The sequence below is a fragment of the Hemiscyllium ocellatum genome, chromosome 43 (assembly GCF_020745735.1).
Source record: "Hemiscyllium ocellatum isolate sHemOce1 chromosome 43, sHemOce1.pat.X.cur, whole genome shotgun sequence".
In the NCBI taxonomy this organism is placed as follows: domain Eukaryota; kingdom Metazoa; phylum Chordata; class Chondrichthyes; order Orectolobiformes; family Hemiscylliidae; genus Hemiscyllium; species Hemiscyllium ocellatum.
In genome coordinates, this window is record NC_083443.1 from 15,447,384 (window position 1) to 15,456,106 (window position 8,723).

Below are 8,723 nucleotides of genomic sequence, written 5' to 3' on the forward strand. Positions count from 1 at the left end.
CACCATCAAGATTCAAATTCTCAAGAAGCATGCTCAGAATTGTATAATGTTGGTAAGAGTCAAGATTAGATTGGTGCTGGAAAAACACAACAGGTCAGGCAGCATCCGAGGAAATCCTGATGAAGAGCTTTTGCCTGAAACATCGATTTTCCTGCTTCTTGGATGCTGCCCGACCTGCTGTGTTTTTCCAGCACCACAACTAACCTTGACTCTAGTCTCCAGCATCTGCAGTACCCACTTCCACCCAATGTTGGTAAGACTTTGGCTAACACAGACTTAGAAAATGATTTCTAGCCTTGTCCACAGTGACTTTGAAGGACATTGTCAGCCTGCAGCTAATATTGAGAGCTGCTCTCTGACAGTTATTTTATGTTTTGCTGTTTTTAGTTTTTAAATCAGTCATCACTCCACAGACAGGATATTAAGGATCGAGCATGCAAAATTAAATCTAATCATGTCTTGTTGTAGATTAGATTACTTAAAGTACAGAAACAGGCCCTTCGGCCCAACAAGTCCACACTGACCCACAACCCACTGTTTCCCCCTTCACCTAACACTATGGACAATTTAGCACAGCCAATTTACCTAAGCCTACACATTTTTTGGCCTGTGGGAGGAAACCCACACGGACACAGGGAGAATGTGCAAATGCCACACAGACAGTCACCTGAAGTGGGAATTGAACCCTGGTCTGTAGCACTGTGAGACAGTGGTGCAAACCACTATGCCACCATGCCATCCACAGTTTTATAGGCAATGTGCTGGAATGCACCAAGCTGAACAAGTGTTTTAAAATCTAACCGCAACAGTACCTGGGCAACTGGACACAACATCAGCTGCTGCATAGTATGAACGTTTAGGTACATATGGAATGAAATGTGGACTGGACACAGTATCATTCAGCTGCATATACACTAAAGTTGGAATGATACAGAGAAGATCAGCATAGCCACTGTGCTAGGCTGGTATGCACTCTTGTGGTGCAGTGGTAGTATACCCACCCCTAGATTGGGGATGCCCTGGTTCAAGTCCTGCTCTTGCTCTGGAGATGTGTTACAACATCTCTGAACAAATTGATTTAGGGGAAAAAGTAGTTCTGATTAGTTTAGTCAGGGAACCGTAAAATAATAAAATTGAAAGTGTCAAAATTTGGATCAATTTCTTTTATCAGGGAGGGATGTGTTAAGTTTTACTGAGACAATATGGTGGAGATGGAGTTAAGATCCAGATCAGTCATGACAGGCAACAAGCAACATTAAGACAAAACCTGATGTTGCCTGTATTATTGATGTCTGTGGGACCCTTGCTGCTTACAAGTTATGGAGCGACAGAACAGGCAACAGGGTCAGAGGACTCAATGTCCTGCCTCCTGACTTGTGATGTATTCTATTTGTTGTTTTCGTTTATTAACTTTTTAAGCAAACATTTTGGTTTGAGGGATATTTATGCCCAAAGATTAACATCCCAGTGAAAGTCAGCAGGCCTGAACTCTAAAGAGCAGGGGTCCCTAATTTACGAATGCCCAAATTGTACTTACGAATGCAATCTCACACAGGATGAAATTTTAAAGACCTGATGTATGAATATTTTCTGTATTTATGAGCAGCTGCTTTACATGGTGTTTTGACGAGTGTCCAAATTGATGTGCGAATGGACTTCGGGATAAAATTCGCAACCCAGGGTCTGCCTATAAGTGCAGCAACACAATCCCACTGTCTGAGGGATTCAGTATTACTGCAGTGCAAATGCATCCTTGCAATGACTCTGGAATCTGCCTTCCACTTGTTCCATTTGTCTTCATGGAATTGGAGGTGCCAGTGTGGTGACACAGTGCAGCATAAACATCTCTGCTAGTTGGTGGTTTGTTATCATTCTAAAAGATTGGGTGTCTGAACGCAGTAACGTGTGGAATCATGGAACAATGTTGAGGCCTTTAGGTAGAATTTAAGAGGTATGCTTGAGGGGTTTTGGAACAAATAGCAAATTGCTGTGCACATATATTGTGAATGTATAAACTTGGCAAGTGCTGAAGTCATAAAATGTGCATGTTTTATAACCAATTAGGTATTCTTGAAAAGAAATGTAGAAAACAGGAGGTCTTAAATTTCCTAGAGTGTGGAAATAGGCCATTCAGCCCATTGACTCCATATTAATCCTCCAAAGAGCATCCCACCCAATCCTAGCACATCTTTGGACTGTGGGAGGAAATCCACACAGACACGGGGAGAATGTGCAAACTCCACACAGATAGTCACCCGAGGCTGGAATCAAACCCAGGTCCCATGAGGCAGCAGTGCTAACCACTGAGCCACCCTGTTCTACCTGTTGACCAGACCAGGCAAAGTAGGTGGATCTTCTTCTCTAAAGGACATTAGTAAAGCAGATTGACAATTGACAGATAATTCATGGTCATCATTAGAGTCTTAATCCAGATTTTTAAAAAATTGAGCTCAAATTCCACTATCTGCCACAGTGGGTTTTGAACTCAAGTCCCCAGAACATTACCTGGGCCTCTGGATTACCAACCCACGATAATGCCACTAGGTCATCACCCACCCTTCTTATACACTGAGGAGCATCCCTGCCTCTGAGCCAGAAACTTCAGGATCAAGTCCCACTCCAGGCCTTGATGAACAATGAAGATGCATTCATAACATGGTCAGACACGTCAACTTGTAAGTGTGGCAATACATGCTTAATAGAGAGGGAGAGATTCCTGGTCAGGCACACGATAGAGAGGAGTTGGAGTCTCTACATTCATTATCCATAGCTCCGACTACAGCATTTGTGTAAAAGTTGCCACAGCAACTCTGACTCTTTGGCGTTTGGTTAGCTCAGATGGCTGGATGGTTGATGCAGATTAGATTGATGATGGGATTTGACCCCTGTTCCTACTGGAGTAGATTTGGGATTGACCTTTTCCCTACCCAGGGTGGACATTGTGGCATCATATGTTGGACCCTGCATCAGGCAGAGAACTAAAGAAGGGGAATGTAGGGATGTAACAGTCAATTTGTATGCACAAGTTCCCATGTACATCAGTGATATAGACAACACCAGGTAATATGCTTTGTTGTAATGTTGTTTGCTGTAGGGAAAATATTAGCCAGCACTGGGGTGGCATCACAGTGGCTCAGTGGTTAAGTACTCTGCCTCACAACACCAGGGATCCAGGTTCAATTCCACTCTTGGGTGACTTTCTGTGTGGAGTTTGCACATTCTCCCCATGTCTGTGTGGGTTTCCTTGTGCAGGTTATGTGGATTGGCCATGTTAAATTGCCCATAGTGTCTAGGGATGTGTGGATTAGCCATAGGGAGTACAGGGATATGGCAGGGAGTGGATCTGAGATGAGATGCTTGTTAGAGGTATGGTTTGGATTTGCTGGGCTGAATGGTCTGCTTCCACCTTGAAGAGATTCTATACTTAGGTGAAGAGCTCCATCAAATGGAGTCATTAGTTCTTCCATGCCCAGACAGGACCATTACTTAACACCTTCTTCATACCATAGCACCTTTAATGGAACCATATTCCTGTGAAGGAGCTGCCTGGTTTAGATTCTCAAGTTTCTAGAATGATATTTGAAACTATCACCTTTAGACTCAAATATAAGTGTGCTGAACCACAGCTGATGCTAAATCAGGTCAACATTTCATGGCATTACTCGATTTGTCAGGGCTGTCACTTTTACTCAGGATTTACCCTTCTGAATTGTTTGCCACCTCGATTACGATAGTGCACAGAGAAATTCCAGACAAATATGTCAAAGCACTTATTAAACTGCCAGCTGTAATTTCCAGCCTCTTTGTTCCATCCAACTCAATGCAAGGCTCGCCCATTTTTCTAAATGTCAGGTAAGGTTCACCTTCTAACCAACGCACTGCATGATCTGAGCAGACACACTAAGGTTTCCGAGAATTAATGATTTGCTCCATCTGGAAGCCGTCTGCGTTCCAAATCCAAAGTCATGTTTGCCATGTTTTGATCCAGATTAAACTAATTTTCATCAGGCCAGTGGATGGCGTTAATCAATCTGGGGTGAACATCAGATTACAATATCTGCAGAGCAGAACCTGGAATGCATACATGACACTGCCAATTTTCCAGGCCCAATCAAATATTGCAATCAAGAACAAATCTGGTAGTCTAAACACTTGACGGAAAGTTTTAACTGAACTCAGCTGACAGGAAATGGATGGAATTAGGAGCAACACTAACTTTACATCCTGTCTGATTTTGTTCTCAATGAAATCAACAAAGAACTTCATTGGGTGACATGCTCCACCAATTGCATGGATTTGTCACCAGGCACTTTGGGTTAAAATGGGCCCAATTGTTTCAACGTCCAATGTGGAACGATTGTGTGAAATCACTTCATGCGGTATCTTGGCCAAACCACTGATCACCTACCTGCCCTTTAATTACGGATCCAACAGAAACAAATAGGCTCAAATGGGATCCATGTGTTGCGCTTTTACGTTTTCAGCATTTATCCTCAACATTGGGAAACCTTGGTTTTTGGCATGGTGCAGATGGAAAACAAGGCCTTTTGAATAAACGTCCTTCTGGAGATGATTTCTATGGACCAGACCAAACCCTCTCAAAATACATGATGAAGAAAACCTTTTGTAATTTTAAAGGCAAGTGCCAAGTGTTGCAAATTCTGGATGCAATTCTTTTGGTCAAACTACTAGGCTTGAAGCAAGACACACTTCATTCGTACACTCTTGTTAAATACAACAAAAGAAAGAAGAAATTGGAATGACTTAACTCTGTTGGAAAAGTTAGCAGAATAATAGATTATTTAACTACCAAATAGTAACCGTTCTAAGACAGTAACATCCCATAAACACACTCTGGGTAAAAGGCAAATTCAGTAAAATGGATTGTCTGACATGCAGGTCTAGCAGCAGGAGGAATAAACATCAAGAGAAAACTCAGAGAGACTGAAGCAGGGAGAAATGTACTATAACTTCCAAACCCAGCTTTAAGACCTCAGAATGAAAACTAAAAATCCAGGTTCTGTGGAAGCTTGACCCCACTCATTCAGGCTCATTAAAAAAAAACCCAAGACCTCACAAGCTGTTTACTTTATTGGATCCAAATAGACAGCTCACACCTCTGTCTTAAAACCTATCTTCAAAAAAAGAACCAGGACAAAATAAACCTCTTAAAGTCATAGTATTATCACAAGAGCTTCCTACTGGATCTTTAGCGGCCGTGTAAAAACTCGACTCCCAATTTTAAGTCGTAACATCCTTAGCAGAATTACTTGGAGAGCAAGAGGAATGACATCCGTAGCCTTTTCCTCATCCATAGCAGTGTGGACCAACATTTTGTTCAGAAGAATCTCTGTGGAGATTTTGTATCAATATCTTGACTTCACAAAAGTGGGAGATCGTCCAATGGGACCATGAAACATTAGATCCAAATAGTTCTTTGTTCAAGTAGTTTCCACAAAGTAGGTTGAATAGGCTAGGGCTGGTTTTCCTGGACAGTCGGAGGCTGAGGGGTGACCCTATAGAGGTTTATAAAATCATGAGGGGCATAGATAGGATAAATAGACAAAGTCTCTTCCATGGCGTGGGGGAGTCCAGAACTAGAGGGCATAGGTTTAGGGTGAGAGGGGAAAGATATAAAAGAGATGTAAGGGGCAACCTTTTGACGCAGAGGGTGGTACGTGTATGAAATGAGCTGCCAGAGGAAGTGGTAGAGACAAGTACAATTGCAACATTTAAAAGGCACCTTGATGGATATATGAATAAGAAGGATTGGGAGGAATATAGGCCGGGTGCTGGCAGGTGGGACTAGATTGGGTTGGGATATCTGGTCGGCATGAATGATTTGGACCGAAGGGTCCGTTTCTGTGCTGTACATCTCTATAACTCTATGAGTCTAGTGAGGAGTGCTAGACTGGTTTCTCATTTCCCCACTCCTCATCGAATTAGAACAGAGGTTTTGAACCTAAAAAGGGATGTATTTGCCACTTCAGTGTGTGCTTGACCATGTGTGAATATATATAATGAATTGGACTGATTTTCTTGAATTATACAAATAAGGAATTATTTTATTGTTTTAAAACCCATACAGGTAAAAGCAGTAAAAATGCAAAACTGTATCATGCCTTCTGTAACTTCGGTGCAAATACAAACTCAAACCAAGCATGCAAGAATACAAATTACAGAGTAGAGGAGATTAATATATCACATCTGTGTTGTCATCAGAGCCATTGTATGCTATAGCCTTGGTGATTAATTTTATGTCAAAGCAAGCTAACATCTTAATGGTTCATTCTTCCACGTTGGTATGTTGTGAATCTTCAGCATTGAGAGGGTGAGAAGGAAGCTGTTTACATCTCCTCCAGGATTTACAGTCTCCGGTGGGGTCTTCATAAACCCTGCACCTCAATTTCAATGGACTGGAATGTGAGTGCCATAATGGTGCAGATTAAAGCAGCCCTTTCTAGTTTCAGTCAATGCCCTTGTTCTGTTTAAATAACTATCTCTCGTAAAAGAAAAGCCCAATATCTAATATAAAACAAAGAACTGTGTATACTGGCAGTCTGAAATCATAACAAATTCTGGAGAAATTAACAGGTTTGGCAGCATCAGCTTTTTCTCCACACATGCTGCCAGACCTGCTGACTTTCTCCAGCAATTTCCGTTTTTGAATTAAAAACTAAAACCTGACATGATGTGTTTGTAACATGGCAAAAGGGGTATAGGGCTCCACAATGTATATACAGGTCACAAATACATAAGTAGAAAAGATATTCAGAAAGCTTTTATGACAAGATTGCTAGAATGATGAAGATAGAGTTTGGTTGCAGCTATTCAAGGTTCTGATTAGACCAAATATAACATATTCTGTCTAGTTCTCGGCCCCATACCTTAGAGTGGATATATTAGTTCTGGAATAACTGCAGCTCAGATTCGCAAAGATGTTACCAGGGTCCCAAAGGTTAAGAGGAGAGATCACACAACCTTGCATTTCCAGGAACATTATAGGTTAAGGGGTGATTTTAATTTTTTTAAAGGTTTTTTGAGGCAATTGATGGGATGGATAGAGAGAATCTTTATCTGCTGATGGAACAAACTATGTTATAGGTTGTACCTTGAAGTCAGAGGCAGGCATTCAGGGAAGAATTTCAGAATCCCTCCTTCCCATAAAGGATGGTAAAAGAGCTGATTCTCTTCTTGAAAAAGCAGTAGCTGATAATCTGACATTGATAAATGTTTTGCAAGTCAAATGTATTAAAACAATATAGTGCCAAGGAGGATGGAGGGAGAGGTGTGATTCCATGCCTGTCCTGTGTTGCTAAAGCTGGAGCATCTCTGGCCTTTGCTGTTGTTAAGCCAAATTTAAATGTTGTTATGAGGATGTTTACCTCAGCATTGTGGTCCATATTTATTCCTCAACCAACTTCGCTAAAACCGATTGACTGGTCAATGACATTGCAGTTTGCAAGATCTTGCCATGCATCAAGGACTCCCAATTGATGGTGTTTCTTTCATTACAGCACGCACTTCAGCTGCACTTAAGTTACACTGAGACATCTGGAGGTCATGAAAGGTGCAATACAAATGCCAGTTATTTTACCTTGTGTGATTAATGCCAGCCTATCAACATGGAAATCTAAGTTGGGTAAGTCTCTGCTCTTTGCAACTCTGTACATCGTCAATGGAGAACAGAGCTGTCCTGTTACCTATGTAACCCAGATGGAATGAACTTTGATGTCTTTCCAAACTATGTGGAGTGAATACGCAAGACCAGATTAGGCACAGGACCAGTATAAATGCTGCTTGTATAATGTTCTTAGACACACTGGCGTCCACTCCAATTATTTGAATCAGATAAATATTGCCATTTATATTTGGATCACCTGAACCGAATTTGAAATTCCAGCTACACCAGCCAGGTTGCAATACGTCTTTCATATTCATTGTTGCAAGAGGCACATGAATGCAAGCAAATTCTTCCACGCTGTCTTTGATTTCACTTCTATTTCCATCGTGCGAAATAAATTAAGAGAAATGTATTGCCTGGAGTGATAATCAACCAGCAGAGAGAAGAGTTGTTATAGGATCAACCTTCTTGCTTTCTGGGGGATTAATTGAAGCAATTGGCTTCAGAAACTTCAGATGCTCAGAAGACAAAAAAGTCAGCCATGGTACTTCCTTCGGTTTTGTAAGTCCAGCTGGCTAAATGTTTATATGATAAAAGCAAAATACTATGGATGCTGGAAATCTGGAATAAAACACAAAATGCTGGAAAAACTCAGAAGGTCACAACCCTTCTTTGTGTATTTCCATGATGTGGATACTAGCATACTCAGATGTAACTATGTTCAGTAGTCTGTTAAGACCTTTATTTTTGGCTGGACTTAAAAATAAAGAATTAAGAAAGCTGCTGGTGCCTACTGAAATCCTACTCTTCCTTAAGTCACAGCTTTGCTCATGGCAAAATAAAGACACTGTTTGCCAACTTCACGTAAAATTTAAAAGCATTTTTACAAGCTTCGTAAATCTGTCAGTACTCAGGGAGGTACAAATGCTGAATTAACTAGAAATTAGCTTAACATTCAGACATGTGGTTTCTTCCAATGAGTTGCAGGTGACGGTGCTGTCTATATAAGTTATTGATTCCGTCCCAAATCCCTGCGTGATGTAGCTGGTAAGAAGCAGGACAATAGGAACTTTGTAATTGCCCCCGGTGACCATGAGCT

The 8,723-nt window shown here is 41.2% G+C and overlaps 1 non-coding gene across 1 annotated transcript; it reads left to right on the top strand.

The window, feature by feature from the left end:
* The first annotated feature begins 892 nt into the window (after positions 1–892).
* Positions 893–997, top strand: LOC132835119 (U6 spliceosomal RNA). The gene has a single exon (XR_009647285.1). It is a non-coding gene; the product is annotated as a U6 spliceosomal RNA (small nuclear RNA).
* Positions 998–8,723: the final 7,726 nt, after the last annotated feature.